The 19,305-nt window shown below is 34.3% G+C and overlaps 1 long non-coding RNA gene across 1 annotated transcript; it reads right to left on the bottom strand.

The window, feature by feature from the left end:
• Positions 1-1,289: 1,289 nt before the first annotated feature.
• LOC131383630 (uncharacterized) lies at positions 1,290-9,487 on the bottom strand. Its single transcript, XR_009213794.1, has 5 exons — positions 9,394-9,487; positions 8,476-8,561; positions 5,365-5,530; positions 2,579-2,686; positions 1,290-1,660 (listed from the first exon to the last, which is right to left on the bottom strand). It is a non-coding gene; the product is annotated as an uncharacterized LOC131383630 (long non-coding RNA).
• Positions 9,488-19,305: the final 9,818 nt, after the last annotated feature.

Genomic DNA, 19,305 nt, shown 5'->3' with positions numbered 1-19,305 from the left:
ACATGTGTGAGCCACTGCGCCGGGCCTTGCCCTTTCCTCTTTAAATATTGAAGCCTTCAAAGTCATCTTTGGAGAAAGGCATCGATTTGTCTCCCTGTGCACATCCTTAACTTTGGCAAATAAACCTCATAAAATAATGGAGACTTGCCTCAGTCATTTTCGTGGATTTACACATGTATAATGGTGAAGATTGGGATTTGAATGTAGCGATGACCTAAATATTGAACATTGTACCCAATAGGTAATTTTTGAACCCTAATTACCCCACCCTCCCCCATTTTGTAGTTTCCAGTGTCTACTATCTCCATCTTTGCCTTCATTGTTTAGCTCCCACCTATAAGTGAGAATATGCAATATTTGATTTTCTGCTTCTGAGTTAGTTCTCTTAGGACAATGGCCTATAGCTCCATCCATATTGCTACAAAGGACATAATTTCATTTTTTAATGCTGCATAGTATTCCATGGTGTATATATACACCATATTTTCTTTATCCAGTCAAACATTGGTGGACATTGGTTAGTCCATGACTTTGCTATTGTGGACGTGCTATGATAGACACATAAGCGCAAGTGTCTATCAACTCTAAATCAAAATGGAACTCCAAGAACTGCTCTTGCACCCACACTCAGCCCTTTAAAAAATTCTATAAGCACTGTTTTTAAAATACATCCTAAACCAAACATCTTCTCACTACCCCCATCATCACTTCCCTAATCCACCTTACTGTCTTCTCATGTCTGCATCTCAGTAAGAGTTGGTCCGTCACAGCTTCATACATAGAATAACCCTTCCTCTAGACAAGTTGCGTCCTATTTGCTGGGTGGGATTCTCTCATCATGGTCTTATATCCATTCAGGAAAGTATCCAGAACCATTGTAAGCAGATTGTGCACCAGGTAGCTGGAAGGGGGGGCAGGTATGGAGACAGTATTCCCCAAGGTCTTTTCCACTTTACTCCTTGATTGTCTGCCCTCTACTTAGCTATGTTTCTCCTTTCTACCATGCCAAATTTATCGTGTTTCCATAGACCAAAATTACCTCCAAAAGATTAAAGTTCACATTGTCATCATAGTAGCCATTTATTTGAACCTTTGTTTTGGTTAACATGCAAGCACACATACTAGATGACACAAGACACACAAGTTACAATAATGAGAAAAGGGGTGAAAAAAATACAGATCAATACTTTGGGACCTAAATCATCGATCATTTCTGGATTTGCAAAAGCCTCTTACCTGCCATTATTGTGTCTACTCTTGGTTCTATTCAATACAATTTCACACAGGGATCTCTTTAAGGTTTTATTAAAATTGCTCATTTCATGACGCTCTTTTTCTGTAAACTCTTCTTCTTTAAAACTTTAAACTTTTCTCATGACTTCTTATTTGCCCAGAGTAAAATTACATTTTTTTAGCTCAAGATGCCTCATAATCTGATCATGTCTCTACCACTCTGACTTTGTCACTTGTCATTTTGTTCATCTCCCTATGACTTCTTCATCCTTTAAAGCCAAACACATCCCTATTGATAATCTTTGCACTTGTTCTTCCCTGTGCTTGAAACACATTTTCTTTATGTGGGCACATGGCTTGTTTCTTCATTTTCTCAGGACTATGTTCAAAGCCACCATTGTGCAGAGGTACTCCCCATATACTCCCACTAAAATAAAAAGGAACATTAGTCTCTGATTAAAAATAACTCTATAGTTTTCTTCATAGCACTTACTATAATTTCATTTATTTGAGCATTTTTAAGATTTATTATTCAAAGGTTCTGTTATTCCATAGTTGTATGAAGCCAGATGATTTGATTACGAGTTATGTGCCTCAGTTTCCCAATCTGTATAATGGAATTTATAATATTTCACCTCCATAGGGTTATTATAAAGATTACATGAATTTTAGTAGTGTAAACAAAATCAGAACAATATCGGACACATTGAAAATCCTCAGTAAATATTAGCTCACCTTGTCACATATTTGCTTCTCTCTTCTATTCCTCATGAGAATCTAAGTTCCCTTCAGGTAAGAACTAACTGTGTTTCGCTCACTGCTTGTTACATTAAATTTGGCAGTGATAAGTAGGAGCAGGCATTTCTTCTATGAACTCAGAATAGCCAGGGGAAGAAATCCCTATTGTGAAGGGATAAATTATCATCAAACTGTTCACTCTTAACAGAAAGCAGAGAAGAGAATAAATTCACCACCAGGACTAGTTAAACTTCTCTCCATGTGTGCTCTGTCATTTACGTGAAATAATCATTATTTGCTTGTGTAAACGTGCAGCATAATACTGGTGCTCTTTCACTTGCTAGTTTTAAATGTCAGTCTTCAGAGAGTCTTTTGGAGAAACTTGATTGAGATCTGTGGAATCTGTCTAGCTTTGGTAATCCTGGCCTAAAAGCTTGGTTCGCCTGGATTAGTGATGAGCCCCAAAGTTAGAATCTGAAACATTGCCTACTTGTGGCACAGTGAGGTGAGGTCATGCAGATTAACACCACCAAAAAAGTAATTTTATAATGATAAACTCCCAATAATTGCTTGTAATTGAGCCTACTATGGAACTTGAAGTGCTCACGATGAAGGGCAGCCTGTTCACAGTGTGACAGGCCCTCCAGAGCAGGAGGATGTTCAGTCCGTGACATGCCAGAGCTAAGAGGACTGAGCTGTGCTTTTCGGATTCAGGCTGGGAGAATAAATAGAAGACATAAATAATTTATTGAAATGGTTATAAAATATAAACAATGATAAATTTGTTTCCAGTGTGGGCTAAATTCATATATAAAATAAATACAGTGTCTATTTTGTAATTGTAATCTCTCTCAGTTTTATCAATTTTAAGTACAAAAGCCTCTGAGTCATAGCTCTTTCAAGTTGTTTTTGTTGTTGTTGTTTTGTTGTTGTTGTTGTTTGTTTGTTTTTGAGATGGAGTCTCGCTCTGTTACCCAGGCTGGAGTGCAGTGGCGCAATCTCAGCTCACTGCAAGCTCCGCTTCCTGGGTTCACGCCATTCTCCTGCCTCAGCCTCCCCAGTAGCTGGGATTACAGGCGCCCGCCACCATGCCCAGCTAATTTTTTGTATTTTTAGTAGCGACAGGGTTTCACCGTGTTAGCCAGGATGGTCTCCATCTCCTGACCTTGTGATCCGCCCGCCTCGGCCTCCCAAAGTGCTGGGATTACAGGTGTGATCAAGTTTCAGTGGTTCTATAGAGAAGGTGCAATGCAACAATGTTCTATCCTGCATAATCCACACGTTAAAATGAGAACATTATATGTCATATTTTTTACAGTAGCAAACAAAAATGAGTAGAAAATTTTAATCTCCATTTTAAGATGCAAACCTTTACATGTAATCCTATCAATGGGAATACTGTTATTTGAGATTTGTTAAGGAAACCATTTTGATGTAAGATACATTTGTTTTGAATAAATATTATTCATCTGTTCTAGGTCATGATCAATTTGTGAGATAGTGTATTTGAAGAGCCTATATAATATTTTGTTTTCTGAGTTAAATTTCTTTTATGTCACCAGATTGTTTATTCCCAAAAAAACACAATTGTTTCTGTTTCTATTAGTAATTCTCTGATTTCTTTATATGAACTTAACTTGTAATCAGTTTTCTCATCTACAAGATGAAGACAGTAATATTACCTTGGATAAATTAATATAATATTTGACTACTTTGATGAAAATTAATTTTAAGCATCCATAATATTGGTTTTCATGAAGAACATTTCTAAACATTTCAGTTGTACAATAAAATTTTTTGTAAAAATTTTGAAGGATACTTAATACCTGTGGCATACTAAACACATCTTCAGAACAGTACATGTATATAACTTATGCTAAGCTTTATGTTGAATTCTGGAAACAAAATAAAAAATATGACAAAACTGCTCTCAAAGTGTCTCACTTCTAGTTGGGAGGAAGAAATTTGGCAGTAAGTATACCAGGTGGTAAGTATTGTATCTGATAAAGGTGAGGAACAGGATGTGTGGAGAACCTAGCACATGGTGCTATAGTTGAGAAAACCCAAATGTTTCATTGTGACATAATAATGACATCAGTAGATAATGGTGGTCATATTCTCACTCTGCCGAATCTTTGACTCTTTTGTTATTGTTGTTTTTTAAGGCAAAGTCTTGCTCTGTCACCCAGGCTAGGGTACACAGTGTCACGATCACAGCTCACTGCCGCCTCAAGTTCCTAGGCTCAAGCAATCCTCCCACCTCAGCCTTCTGAGTAGCTAGGACCACAGGCTCATGCCACTATACCCAGATAATTTATTATTAGTATTATTTGTAGGGATGGGGTCACTCCCTATGTTGCCTAGGTTGGCCTTGAACTCCTGGACTCAGGCAATCCTCCTACCTCCACCTGCTAAAGTGCTGGTATTACAGCCGTGAGCCACTGCACCCAGCCAAAGCCTCCACTTAAAAAAAAATTGGTTGAATTTATACAATTCTTAGATTCATTTTAAAAGTCATATTTGAAAACAAATAGCTATTTTTACCTTAAACGAAAGCCTGTTGGACCAACATAACACAGGTTTTGCTGGATATTACATGTAGAATTTTCATTCTCTTGCATTTGTCCCTCACCAGGCTAGTAGACAGGGGCATAGAATACCATCAAAGGATTTCTAATATGGTGGAATCTCTTGGGAAGTATTGTGCTGGTACTCAGCAAAATCATTAGCCTTCTCATGCATTATTTAATTTCCTTTCAAAGAAAAGGTGTCCCTTTTTTTTATGCCCTCCTCCAACCACTACAGGTAAAAGTTCTACAATGTCCTCATAATGTTTATTTAGCCTGTAGAAGATCTGAAGCAGGCTGACACCACACACTCTTTGAATTATGATGAGGAAGAAATTAGTGAGCAAAGGTCTTCCGGCATCCATATTGAGAACTGATCAAGTGTACTCCATTTCACACCCCACTGAATAAAATAAGTGGATTATTTTTTGCACTTACCTGTTATTCTAAGTCTAAAAATGTATCATTTAGGGAAGTGAACCTGTAGTAATTTGTAGTCTAAATACATTAAAACACTTTATGTTGACTTCATCCATTCTGTTTTAATAAGATACTATCATGAAAATGGAGAATTGTGTTGATGATTATGAGTAAGCAATGATCAAATATTTGAGACTACATTGTACTTACCTGCGTTTGTATCACTCACCCATTTTTTTTTTTGCTTTGAATTACACTGCAACAAAATTGTTACCTCAGAAAGCAAATACTTTGAGACATTGTTCATATAATAAAAGTAATGTTATTATTATAATATAATTAAACATCCCATATTTTCTCAATTATAGCACAATGTTTCTCCCTGTGTGAGGCGCTTCCTACTTACCATCTAGTGTATTTACTGCCAGCTTTCTTCCTCCCAACTAGAAGTGAGATGCTTCGAGAGCAGGACTCTTGTCATATTTATCGTTTTGTCTTCAGAATTCAACATAAAGTTTAGCATAAATTGTACACACAACACATGTTTCTTGGGCTTCGATTTTAAATTGAATCTGAAGGAAATATATCGTAGAAGAAAAATTATGTGAAATTGACACTGTTGGTGTTGAACACACTGTTAACGTATTAGCCATATTTATATTTAACATTTCATAACATCACACAACCATACAAGGAAGTTTTATTATAAATAAAATATAATTCAAACGAAAGCCTTATTACAGAGATAAAACAAAAGAAATTCCAACTCCCAAGAGTAAGTTGCTTTCTAGGAGCTGATAAAGAACTGCTCACGCTTTTGGATTGTTTTCTTCTTTTTTTTCTGTCTAACGTATTAAAAGCCACACTTATTCCAATCTCAATTGTTTATTTAATTGGCAGATTTCATAGAAAAGTTGCCCAAGTCTCCATAAACTTTCCATTCTACCTTGCAAATGAAGACAGTAGGATTTTGCAAAATGTCAAACCAAGAAAATACAACAGAGCTAACCGTTCTTAAAGAACAATGTTACAGAATATCCAATTATTATTCTCAGAATTCTCTTCCTGGAAAATGTCAATCAAAGTCCACATTTTGACTGTAGCAGCAATAAAAACCTATTGCGATGGTGATTTTTTAAAATATCAGCAATCATTTTTAAATACATATCAATATTTTATAATGCCTATTTTATAATCATCTAATAAAAAAGTAAGCAATATCAAAACATCTGTGATCTTTCTGTAGTACAAATTTAAAGTTAATAAAAATAAAAACTTTCAGCTGGACCATATTTTAGTTTTCATTTATAGGAAAAAGAGTGTGGATCTGTGAAGAGCCTGAGGGAAGTGACTGTCAGGTTTCTAGAAATCTATTTTTAATCAATCATCTGTATAAATTCACATAGAAAAATTACTTAAAAGAATGTTTAATTGAAATCTTTACTGTGAGTCTATAATATCAAGTTGTCTGAACATGAAAAGGTAGTGATCAAGTTACGAATTCATTATTAAGATCTAACATGTAGATAGAAACAAATATTTTATTTGGTACAATTTTTAATACTCAGACTCACACTCTTGTATTGTCTTTTTAATTGGATAGGGCAAAATTATCTTATCAGAACTAACAACTTTCATTTAATAGGGTAACTATTTTTAAGGATTTTGATTACCAGGAGGGTTCGATCCGTGTCTTATATTTTTTCTTACATATTTGTGCTGGGTATAATATCAAATTTAGCATATGGTGGTTGTTCAGGATGTGGTCAATGCACAGGATTAAAATTTTTACAAAGGTACATGTAATTATTTGCTGAGGTAAAGAACTCCAGACAGTTCTGACATATACTGGCTTATGATCAGGGTTGAATTTTGTGTTCACTAAACGTGGTTTACAGTATAGTCCAGAATATTTTTACCTACATATCTGAGATAGAAGTGTATATTTTCAATTAATGTTTATTAATCATATTCTACTGAAAACACAGTTTTTTACTGTTTTGTGCTAAAAGCATTATATAGAAGATTGCACTTCATGTCCACTTACAAAAATGAACACCACTTTTATTTATATATTTTTGTTTATGTAAAGCCCCAAAGATAAATATTAAGGCTAACATATTTTAAGTTTGCCTGTTAACAACTGCATTAATAAACACATTTTTCTCGCTGGTAAACAGGTCAAGGGAACCCAGCTTGTCATTTGGGAACTGAAACTTGCAGCCGTAAGCACCCCTCATTGGATATATTACCATACCTCAGGCAAAATACGAAAACCAAGTTTTCAGTTCACTGTATAAAGAACTAATGGGTAGTAGATTTATAAATGGGTCAAAAACAATGTTTAAACTTATAACTACCTGTATTGATAACAAACTCAAATGAAAAAAAGTACAACATATAACGACAACATAAATACTATCTCCAAAACTATTTCCAATAATCATTACATTCTTAAAATCAAAACTTGTTATTTAAAAAACATATATTTCCATATTGTTAATGCAAACATATCAAGTATATATCCATGAATATTAAAATTAGTTACTTTTCTTCTGACATAAAACAAGATTCCTTTAAGTGTTAATAAAACAAAAAAATTATTTACCTTTTCCTTGATTCCAAATCCTAAGCATAGCATTTAATTATTAAGTTTATTCAGTAATCTCTGTGGCATTTTTAAACCAAATATTACAATCAGTGTTTGATGGTAAATATATCTGGAATTTCATAACATCCCTTACTAAAGAGAGCATATAAATTTAATATAAATCATAATAAATGTATGTGATAATAAAATTATCTCCATACTATATAAAAGAATTAATTAAATTAAGCAATAATACCCAGGGTAATATTTAGGGAAATATTTTTCTGAGGGATTTTGTTCATAATATATAATTAAAATAAGATTATTCATAATCCATTTTTATACTTTAATCAAATAAGTTTATTTCCTTATTAAATCAATATTATATTTTAATCACACACAGAGAGAAAGAAAGATTTAACCCTTCAATGTCATTGTGGTAATGAAAGCCATTCTTACTGTAATTTCTAGACAGATTTTATGGCAATGCAGAACTTAAAGAAGAATTGCATATTCTTAAAGCACTTTAACCCAGGATTTATGCATATGGAGCATTTACATTTCATAGACAGAATTTACTCCAAGGAAAGGTGATATGATTTTATTTAGTTTCTGCAATGCTGTTGTAACTTACTGTAAGCCAATTACCATTTACTGAGAACTTAACATATGAAGGAAATGCGTCCAGTCCTTTCTTATACAAGCAGAATGATACTCTCTCTTCTGACCCTCTAACAGTCAGATAGAGAGATGTGAAAAATCATTAAATATTTTATTTAAAAACTCATGATACAATTCCTATTCTAATAGAATTTCATTTAACATGAATAAAAAGCATAGTGTAAGAAACTGCTTCTTTAAAACAGGAAAGCCTTTGCACATTAGTCTGTTGTCTCGCCCCAGAAAAGTTAATTTTATTTTCCTTACTTAAAATATTATCTGGCATCCTGATGATGAAGAAGTCTCAGAAATGTAGTTTCCCAGCCTCCATTCCTTGTAATCTGGGGGAAGAACTGTAAGAATTACAAAGGATGACAAGTGTTAATGCAGACACGTTCCAACATGGAGCACATACTACACAAATACCAAAACCATTGGATGGAAGCCCACGTTGTAGCACTTAGTGGCTTCGCTCAGTATTTTTTTAATCTACCCAGTCCTGCAGAGTAGATATTATCCTGTTTGAAGATAAAGCAGTTTAAGAGACTTAACTGAGTATATTGGGCTCAATCTAGCTTTCAAATATAGTCTGTTAAACACATGATATTTCTCCCTGTATATGGCTATTGATAACTTATTTGGACTTCATGTATTCATCTCAATATTGAATTACTGGCAATTTTCTCTCACATCTCCATTCTAGCATTTACACAAATCATAACATTTATGATTCCTTCACATCTTCAGAGGAGCAATTTTGTTATCACCCACTATGGTACTAATATTTGAATATTTCAAAAACATGAAATCTAAGCATGTTTGTTTTAAATCAAGTTACTATTAATAGGAAACATTTGACTCAATTTTGTTAATGCTTATTAATTTCTCAGTTACCTTCCAATAGTTCATACATAGAAATTAAATTAGGAATGACTCTCTTAAATATACAACATTTTATATAAATATATTTAAGAATCTGTTTTTAATTATTTGCCATTTTATACATGAGTATAGTAGAGATATTATGCTTATAATAAATATGGAAAATTTAGAAAAATAAATGAAGCCAAAACATTAAATGCATATTCATATAACAGAACCATTGTGCCTATTGTTAACTGGTTTTAAGAAGACTAAGCCAATTATTGTAATAAACATCAACATTCCAGTAATAAATGATGTTACCTTTGCTTCCAATTTTATTTTAAGTATAGGAATTCACGAAGCTGCTATACAGGTGGATTTCAATGAATTTTTCTCAGTGCATACAAAGGTAAAATATGACATTTGAAACTTATCCTCTGTCATTTTCCCAGCTAATTACATAGTAGAGAATCTGCTCAAAGTCTCCATGGATCATTGTTGATGTCACAGGTGACTGCAGAAGACTTAGTTCACATTATAAACACTATTACCTTCACAGATAATTCAGTATCAGAGAAGGTCCTTTAGCAAAGTTTTCTGTTTAGTAATTTTTCTTTTTTTTTTTTTTTTTGACACGGTCTCACTTTGTTCCTGAGGCTGCAGTGCATTGGCGCGATGTCAGCTCACTGCAACCTCTGCCCCACTAGGTTCAAGCGATTCTCCTGCCTCAGCCTCCTGAAAACTGGGGCTACAGGCACGCACCACTACACCTGGCCAGTTTTTGTATTTTTAGTAGAAACGAGGTTTGGCCATGTTGGCCAGGCTGGTCTCAAACTCCTGACCTCACCCGCTTCAGCCTCCCAAGTAAAACTTACTTTTTTAATAAAAAAATTGAATGGCCCTTATATGTGGCATTTGTTAAAATAAGTTTATTTATAGTGTTTATCATTCCCATTGGTTTTGAACAATTAATCTTTGCCTTTTCGTTTTCAAATAAGAGTGTGTACAATTGTGTTAGTCTGTCTTTGCATTGCTATAAAGAAATACCTGAGACTGGGTAATTTATAAAGAAAAGAGGTTTAACTAACTCATGGTTCTGTAGCCTGTACAGGATGCACGGTGACAGCATTAGCTCAGCTTTTCAAATAACTCAATTATACTTAGACTTGAAATTATATACCCACATTTCTAAAATTATACTTTTCTCAGGTTGGAACCACTTGTATTTTGTGTTTTAACTTTACAGACTGGCATTTACAGTTTGCTAACTAAAGAGTAACTTGGACTAAATATTCAAAATGCTCAAAGTCTAAAGTGCCAACTCATTCAGATCTGGTTTCAAAAAAATTGCTTATTTTTTTCTTCCATGAAGTACCCCGTATGAATATGGATAACACACATACACACATATACACAATGTACTTGTTGTTGTGCATATATGTAATTGTAACAATAATTTCATCTTTTTTTTTTTTTTTTTTTTTTGAGACGGAGTCTCGCTCTGTCGCCCAGGCTGGAGTGCAGTGGTAGGGTCTCGGCTCACTGCAAACTCCGCCTCCCGGGTTCACGCCATTCTCCTGCCTCAGCCTCCTGAGTAGCTGGGTAACTACAGGCACCCGCCACCACGCCTGGCTAATTTTTTGTATTTTTAGTAGAGACGGGGTTTCACCATGTTAACCAAGACGGTCTCGATCTCCTGACCTCGTGATCCGCCCGCCTCAGCCTCCCAAAGTGCTGGGATCACAGGCGTGAGCCACTGCGGCCTGCGAATTTCATCTTAAGCAGTTTATTTACTGCTGTTTTAGGTGAGAACTTGGAACTGATGCAGGTAGGAAGGTCCCCGTCTTCACCCAGGAAAGAATGCAAGGGCCAGCTGATGTGACAGAAAGCAACTTCTATTAAATCAGTACTGCTCCTTGAGGAGCAGGGCTAACCCAAAGGCAGTGTGTGGCCAGAGTCAGCAGTCTATGGGGTTGTTGGCAGCTGTATTTATATCTGCTTTTAATTATATGCTCATTGAGAGGCGGGTTATTCAGAACTTTCTGGAAAAGAGGCGGGAAATTCCATAACCAAAGATAACTTCTGTGCAGTATAAGGCAAGTGGCCATGGCACTGTACCTTTATGCTAATGAGCAGTGAGGGCAAATTGAGGTTGCTTTTGTCACCACCTACTGGTGTGGCTTCTTCACTGCATCCTATTTCTACCAGATCCTGCTTCAATCATGGAGACATAACCAGAAAACAAGTCCTGCTGGCCTCCTCCCTCAGGATTATTTAAAACTAATCATTAAAATATTAATTAACCTCAAGTTTTATTAATTAATAAAAATTAATTAACCTCAAATAATAAAAATATTAATTAACCTGCTACTTTTAATTTCTTGAGGATCTTATTTTAGAATAGAATGTTTCATGTGGAAGAATTCAGGAAAGAACATTCTTTTCTATACTAAGTAAGCCTGTGTTTATTTGTGGCTCTCCAAGCATTGAGTAATCTGATTTTCAAAATGTTGAGCTCTTAAATCACGAAAATAGACAAGCAGATGTTTTATATTTTAGGTGTGTATTCAAAGTTGGGGTCATGCTTTGTACCTGTAGGTAGACCGAAGCAGGAATTGTTTGACAAAGTTTGTGCATTTCTAGCTGGCACCATCAGACACAGCTTTTTAAAAACAGGACTACATAATAATTTTCTAACATAAGATAACTTGTTGCACACAGTAAAAATCTGATTTAGTCATTTTAAAAGGGCTATGAGTGTCTTTGACTGAATATCTAATTTTTTTCCACGTTAGACTTAGTTTTCCTAATAAGAATAGAAAAAAAAACATTATTCAATAAATTACTCATTGAAGAAATTGTTAATGGCCATATCCTAAGAACTATGCTAGAGGTCAGGTGTCTAAAAACAAATATGATCTATTATGTACCCTGAGGAATGTTAATATCTAGTTACAGTGAGAAGAGTCAATAGAATGATAAATGGGACAAACACAACTATTCGCTGTTAGGTCAATTAATTTTCTTATTGTGTTAGGTTATTTGAAAAAAAAAAAAAAAAAGACATGATTTATCCCCTCCTGATAGCCAAGCTTCTTTGCTTGGTAACTTTTCAGCTCCTTCTATCAACAGTTGGAGTGTGTTTCTTCCCAACCTCAATTGTGGTTGTCCTGTAACTCATTTAACTGATACTATGCAGAAGAAATGAATGCTGAACAGTTCTGAATGTAGGCCTTAATAATCACTCACATGCTTATGGAATGCAAGGTTTGGGTGACTTCCTAGCTGTCACAGTACATTTTAGTAGAAATAAAAAGTATAAAAACTCTCTGGATTGTTGGTTGCTTCAAAGAGTAATGTAGAACTTGGTAAAAAGGAAATAATGAACTCAGGAATTTAAATTTAAATTCGAATTTAAATTTGAAAGGAACGTCTGGGTAAGATACTATGAAACTTTTTAAATAGCTCCAAAATAAATATTACATCGTGTTGTCACAGAATCATTCTGAAAAACAAAACCTAGTCTAATTCTGTGGGTTGCTGAATTACATTCCAATCTAATGCACAGTACTGGGTATTTAATGCACATAATTACTTATGTGAAGTTATGACACTGATCTGAAAACTGGGATCAGGTCATCTGAGCAGACTTCAATGAAGCTAAGACCCTGAACACTCTACCACACCCCCTTGCCCTCAACAATAGCTTTTCTTCCCGTTAAATATACTGCCCTTCTTTCTTGACAAACCTGCAATGATTTCTCTTGAGGTGTTTATTTTGCAGGTGGCTGCCGATTCTCCACAATATCACGATGAACTCTCATTTATCAACCTATTACTCTCTGCAACTTCTTGGTACAAAATATAACTAATGAGAATGGAGAAAACACATCAAAACAATTAAAATTTGCCAATGTGTATTCATTGAGACCTGGAAATATGTAGGGAATTGGATCTTACAGATGTTATATAAGGATGGAAGTGATATAATATTGGATCACATATATGTATCAATTGAGTTAGGATTTAACGTCTTAGCTTGAGAGGATGGAAGCTGCTTTACCATTGTCCTCAACTGGTTTACATAAATATGTACTCTAAGGTGTTCTACTTAGGAAGTTGAGATGATAAGTATTCTTCACTGGTAGAGGAAGATATTGAAAACTTTAAGGATACTGAATATAGAAGTAAATTTATTACATAAGATCTGCTCACTCACCCACCATCTACTCTGGAAATGTCCAGGAGAGATTCTTTTCATCAAGGCTTTGGGAGATATGTTGAGGAAGACAATGCTGATGTCCTTAAAGTGATCTGTGCAGGTAATTTACTGTAAGGCTAGAGATAACACTAAAATGCTGCCATAAAAACAGAGCTTTCAGAGTTTAATGTGGGTATTGGGATGTGTAGTAGAGGTCAAGTGGCAGGATATATCTGATCTGCCAAGGACATGGTGGCAGTAGTAACCATAATGAGAATGAGTCCCAAGTCAGTAGTCAGAATGAGCTGACATGCATAAATCTTTAACATTGGCTAACTGAGCATGGTATTCAAGTTGTCATTTAAGCTGAGTTTTGTATCATGAATTTGATGTAATCTGATCTACTAAGTCATACAATTGGATGTGCAGAATAGCTCTTTATGCTAAAGTAAAATGTTATATACAATATTGGACTAAAGCAGTTTCTAAAGGTACAAGTAATTTGCACATGAAAGTAGTTCAAAATCGCAAGATGTTGCATCTCAATCATATTGTCTTTTATAATACGTACGTTTCTTGCCTCAAAGAAAGTTTTCAATCAACAGCTCATTATAGAACAAAATATTTAGATCTGGATTTGAAACATTTCTCCATTATCATATACCCCAAAGTGGACATCTTCAACGTTATAATTCAGATTACAGTGGCCCTGAATGATGGTGCTGAAGGGAAATCATCCCAATGGTCAGAACGTCTAGCAGTGGACCTGTTTTCTTTTTCTTTTCCTGCAAAACAAGATGTATAGAAAATAGATCTATATTGATTTTGGCCAATGAAAAACTGTTTGGCTGGGTGGTCAGAGATTTGGAAAAAGTGCAATTGAAAAATTAGTGATAAGAAGGTCTGGTGAAGAAGTGTCATGTATTAACCTCTGAATGAATATAGAGTAAGTATAGGTATATGACTTGTGAAAATGCTCATTCAGTAGTAATTTCAGTTGTAATTAATAATTACATTGTAGATTAGTTTGGGGGATGTTATTAAGCCTACTTCCCTAACCAGCCCATTCTTGCCATATGAAAAATATGGCCATGTGGCATGGTTAGAAGTTGTGCATGGGTTCAACAATGTGGATGTTCACTCACCAGAGGTGACCTGGCGTCAGTCATTACTGAGTGTCCCATGTACTACAAGCATGAAGGAACACTGAGATTCTAATATGGCACTACTCAGGAAAACCAGCCAGTCACCACGGTAGCACTCATTTCATTCCATTGTGATTGGAAACAATACTTTGTCTAATTTGAACTTCTTCAGAATTGATTAAGATTTCTGTTGTGTCTCCATACATGGAGGGTTCTGTATATGTCTGAAGTCCAATTGATATATGTTTTTGTGTAAATTTTCTATGTATTTATTAATCTTATGTCTGATTGCTTTATTCTTAATGGAAAGTAGTGTTTTTGAAGTCTTCAGCTATTAGTTTAGAGCTACTATCCCTTAAATTCTGTCACTGTTTGTATCATGAACTTACTAGGACGTTCATTCATATTATAAATGAAATATAAATATAATTTAAAAATGTATTTAAAGTGCATTTTTACACACTTTAAAATTTAAATTTAAATTGTAAAAATACAATTTTAATGTGCATTCTCTTTTTATTACTACTCGCATGAAATATCTTTTCCCATCCTTTCACTTTCAACTTACATGTGTCCTCATATCTAGAGTTATTCGCTTATAAATAGCATACAGTTGGTTCCTGGTTTGCTTTGTCATAATACTCATTTTTCAAATCAGTTTAAATTATTGGGAAGTTTAATCCATTTTCATTTTAATCAATTACTGATAGGAAAGAACTTACTTTTGTATTTTTCAACTGGTTTTCTGCATAAAGAAGCAACATTTTTAAGATGTTCATTATTTCCAACTTGGTCTATAGACTCAACTCCGCCAATTAAAAATTCAGTAGGTTGGCCGAGCATGGTGGCTTGCACCTGTAATCCCAGCACTTTGGGAGACCGAGGCAGGCAGATCACCTGAGGTTAGGAGTTCAAGACCAACCTGGCCAACAGGGCAAAACCCTATCTCTACTAAAAAATACAAAACAGCCGGGCGTGGTGGCAGGTGCCTGTAATCCCAGCTACTCGGGAGGCTGAGGCAGGGGTAATTGTTTGAACCTGGGAGTCAGAGGCTGCAGCGAGCTGAGATCGCACCACTGCACTCCAGCCTGGGCAATAGAGCAAGACTCCGTCTCAAAAAAAAAAAAAAGTAAGTTACATTCTGAATATCAATGGACAATGGACTGAGACTAACTTATAAGGAAATATGTAAGATCCAGAGTAGCCAGCAACGTACTGAAGAAGAACAAATTCAGAAAGCTGATGGCTGACCAATTTCAAGAATCACCATAAAGCTACAATAATCAGGACAGGATGGTATTGGTGAAAAAACAGGCAAATGGATTAACAAAGCAGATTATAGAGCCAAAAAACAGACTTATAAAAATATGGCCAACAGGTTTTTTTTTCCTAAGAAGCAAAGATATTAAATGAAGAAAGTACAGCCTTTCTAATAAATGATGGCAGAACATGTAGGCATACACAAACACACACACACACACACACACACGAACAGAAGGTCCTAGACACCGACATTAGTATTTTCACAAAAATTAACTCAAAGTGGATCACAGACATGAATATGAAAAGCCTAACTATGTAACTTATAGAAAACAATCAAGGGAAAAATGTTTATAAATTTGAGATTGGTAATCTTAGTTGCCATTCTGGGAATGGGCCTGACACTATGTTGTGGAGGGTATTGTTGTAAAAGCTGTTTCAAAACATTCCTTGAGCTCACACAATTATGTTTCAACAGGCACTGCACTTGGAATAGGACAAAATTATTTTTTCAATAGAATAAAACACATTCTTATATTCTTATTATTAGCTTGGTGCAAAAGTAATTGCAGTTTTTGCAATTACTTTTAATGGCAAAAATCACAATACTTTTGCACCAACCAAATATAACCTTCCTTACCAAGATACAACCTTTTTTGTACATATTGCATATAGAATTGTGTCCCTTATTTTTAGCAGTTTTAATTACATAGGTTAATTATATGTTTAACTCTTAGTAATTCTAATTTCCCATAAAAAAGCTAGGAAATAATCCATTATAATTATGTACCAAAACATTTTATGAATACATATTTTGTAATTTCCAGAAACATAGATTTTTTACAGAACTTTTAAAATGTTGAACAGGACATATTTACTAACAAACTCAAATTTTTTTTTGCTTTTCTGTAATAATAATCCAAAATACATATGTTTAAACTTATGTTAGTAATTAAAATTTAGCATTATATTTTATTTGGAAATGAGCTAGATATGCAGTGACTATCCATTATTTAATTTGGTTTAGCAAAACTCTAACGAAGTAATTACCAAAGATATTTGGAAATAATTTTAAGTAAACATATTATAAAACATTATTATTAAAAAACTTATTTATAGATTTTATCCCATTTTATCTCATTTGATTTACTCATTTTTAACAATTGTGTTAGGAAGATTTCATGAGAGATTAGATGAAGTTAATCCTCATAAACCGATAAAATGCTTGATTTTAGTTACTGTAATCAAAATGCTATCAATCCAGAACCCTCCCACCCCCACCCACACTATCTTGGCTGCTATGTCAAAAGAAACAAAACTTGGTTGTTCTGGAAATCACAAATTCTTCTTTTCTTTGTTTGCAAGTTTGGCTAAGTGACCAGTCAGTAGGGGTGAGAAATAATTTAGGAATGGCTTTTAAAAGTTTACTTTCCTGTTTAACCATTTTTATAACACAGTATACTAGGTAAATAAGTTAAATACATGGATATTTTGTTTTACTGTTGTGTCTGATACACATGAAGCAATAAACACTGTATTGTTCTGTGATATGCATAGTTGTTCCTTGATCAAACTCATACTTTTATGATCTTAAAAACCTAACAAACATAAAAGTTGCATGTCTGCCATTTCTATTTTAATTAAACCACTTATTATGTCTATTTATGAAAGATTACTAATGTCACATAAACTTGGAAAACATCTAAGTTAATTTTATTTTTTGAGAGCATAATTTATATAAGCATTTAAACTATTCTTTTATCAAATCAATTATAATATAGCTCATATAAATCTGTGGTAGAAAAATATTTTCTCTTGTAATGATTGTCATCTACAAAAGCTTAGTAAATATGATTTTGTTTTCTGTTGTTTTTATTGGTAATTACATATTGTGGCTTCCTTTTTGTATATTTTGTAAGTTTTTTAACCATGAGTCTCTCACTTTCCTTGGAAGTGTGAGTAATATTTAGTTAAAATGGAGTTTAACTATTATTTAGTTAGTTAAATGGAGTTATTTAGTTAAAAGAGAGGATATATAATTAATTTTTTCAGGGTCCTTGGCTCACTATAAAGTCGTATTTATTTTAAATTAAATTAATGATCTGTTTAAAATTCACTTAATTCATTCATCAATCACATAAGAGAGTTGGATTGCTTTCAGATATGATACAAGTGTCTTAACTGCACTGAATCTCCTCCTCCTTTTTCCTCCCCCTCCCTCCTCTTCCTCCTCCTCCCTCCTTCCTCCTCCTCCCTCTTCCTTCCTCCTCTTCCTCCTTCTCCTTCTCCTTTTTTCCCTTCTTCCTCCTCCTACTCCTCTCTGGGTAGGTGTATTTCCTTCTCGTTTACTATTACACTGAGCTTTCACACTTAGGAGACTCTATTAAGCTTCTCACTTAGAATGGGTCCAGGTTTGTCTCCTCGTTTCAGAGCGCTTCATGTCTTAAAATCCAAAGCTTCAATTTCCACTGTGTTGTAAACACCCTCTAGGAAAGGCACGTTTCAACACTTGACTTATTTCGCTGCAATTTCTTGTCACTTTGTTTTTGGCAGAGTATTCTTTTTTTCTTTGTCAGATTATGAACGTATTCAAGAAAACTTAAGGCATTTTAGCCAGCATTGGTTTCAGGGGAAGGGTTAAACCAGGTCTGCAAATAGTCAAATTACAAAAAGCAGAAAACTTCTTTTCTTGTAGAGAATGTTTGCACAAACCATATTTAGACTCATTTGGTCCAGCATGGTACTTTTTACATAGTAATTTTTCAACAGCTCTTCAGAACACTTTCTGAATTTACATAGTTTTTAAATAATATGCTCACATTAAAATCACTTTTATATTACACATAAGCTTTAAATGGAAAATGAGGAAATTGGTTCTACATCTATCTATCTATCTATCTATCTATCTATCATCTATCTATCTATCTATCTATCTATCATCTATCATCATCTATCTATCATCTATCTATCATCTATCTATCTATCTATCTACCTACCTATCTATCTATCATCTATCTAGTAAATACAATTTTTAGGAGGCCATTATTTTGGACTGGGCTCCTGCACTGGGCCCAACAGGCCAAACCAATACAGAGTTTAATCACTGTAGCTGGGGTTTAGTTAAATGTAGGAGTCTCTGTAACCAGTTAACCAATTAAGCTGTAACGAACTAAGCTGTCTTAATACCTCGCTTCTGTTTTCTATAAATGAGGTCAGATTACGTTGTTAGCTGAAGTTCTCTGAACTTGTTTGGGTTCTAAGCGCTGCCCGATCTGCAAGTCATTTTTGTTTCTGCTTTGTTTTCTTTGCCTTTTGCTTCATTTTTAATTTCTCAGATAAACTCTAATAAACTTAAAGACTCAAAGGATTTTCTTTCCTTTGAGCTTTATCTGTAAGCTATCTATCTTCCTATCTATTTATCTATTATCTATCTAGTTTTAGTCAGCAAATTAATACCTGATTTTACTATGTGATATCTCATGTCTACCCATTTAAATGGCTATATTGCCTATAGATGAATTAGAGATCGACATATTAATGGCTAAACTGTTAGGTAACTTAAAAGTATATATTATAATCTGTCTCCAGATGACAGATACTTATTTCAATTCAATCCATACAGTTTCT

Source organism: Hylobates moloch, unplaced genomic scaffold (assembly GCF_009828535.3).
Source record: "Hylobates moloch isolate HMO894 unplaced genomic scaffold, HMol_V3 SCAFFOLD_5, whole genome shotgun sequence".
NCBI lineage: Eukaryota > Metazoa > Chordata > Mammalia > Primates > Hylobatidae > Hylobates > Hylobates moloch.
Note: the sequence above shows the minus strand (reverse complement) of the source record. Positions and strands in the feature narration are given on the sequence as shown.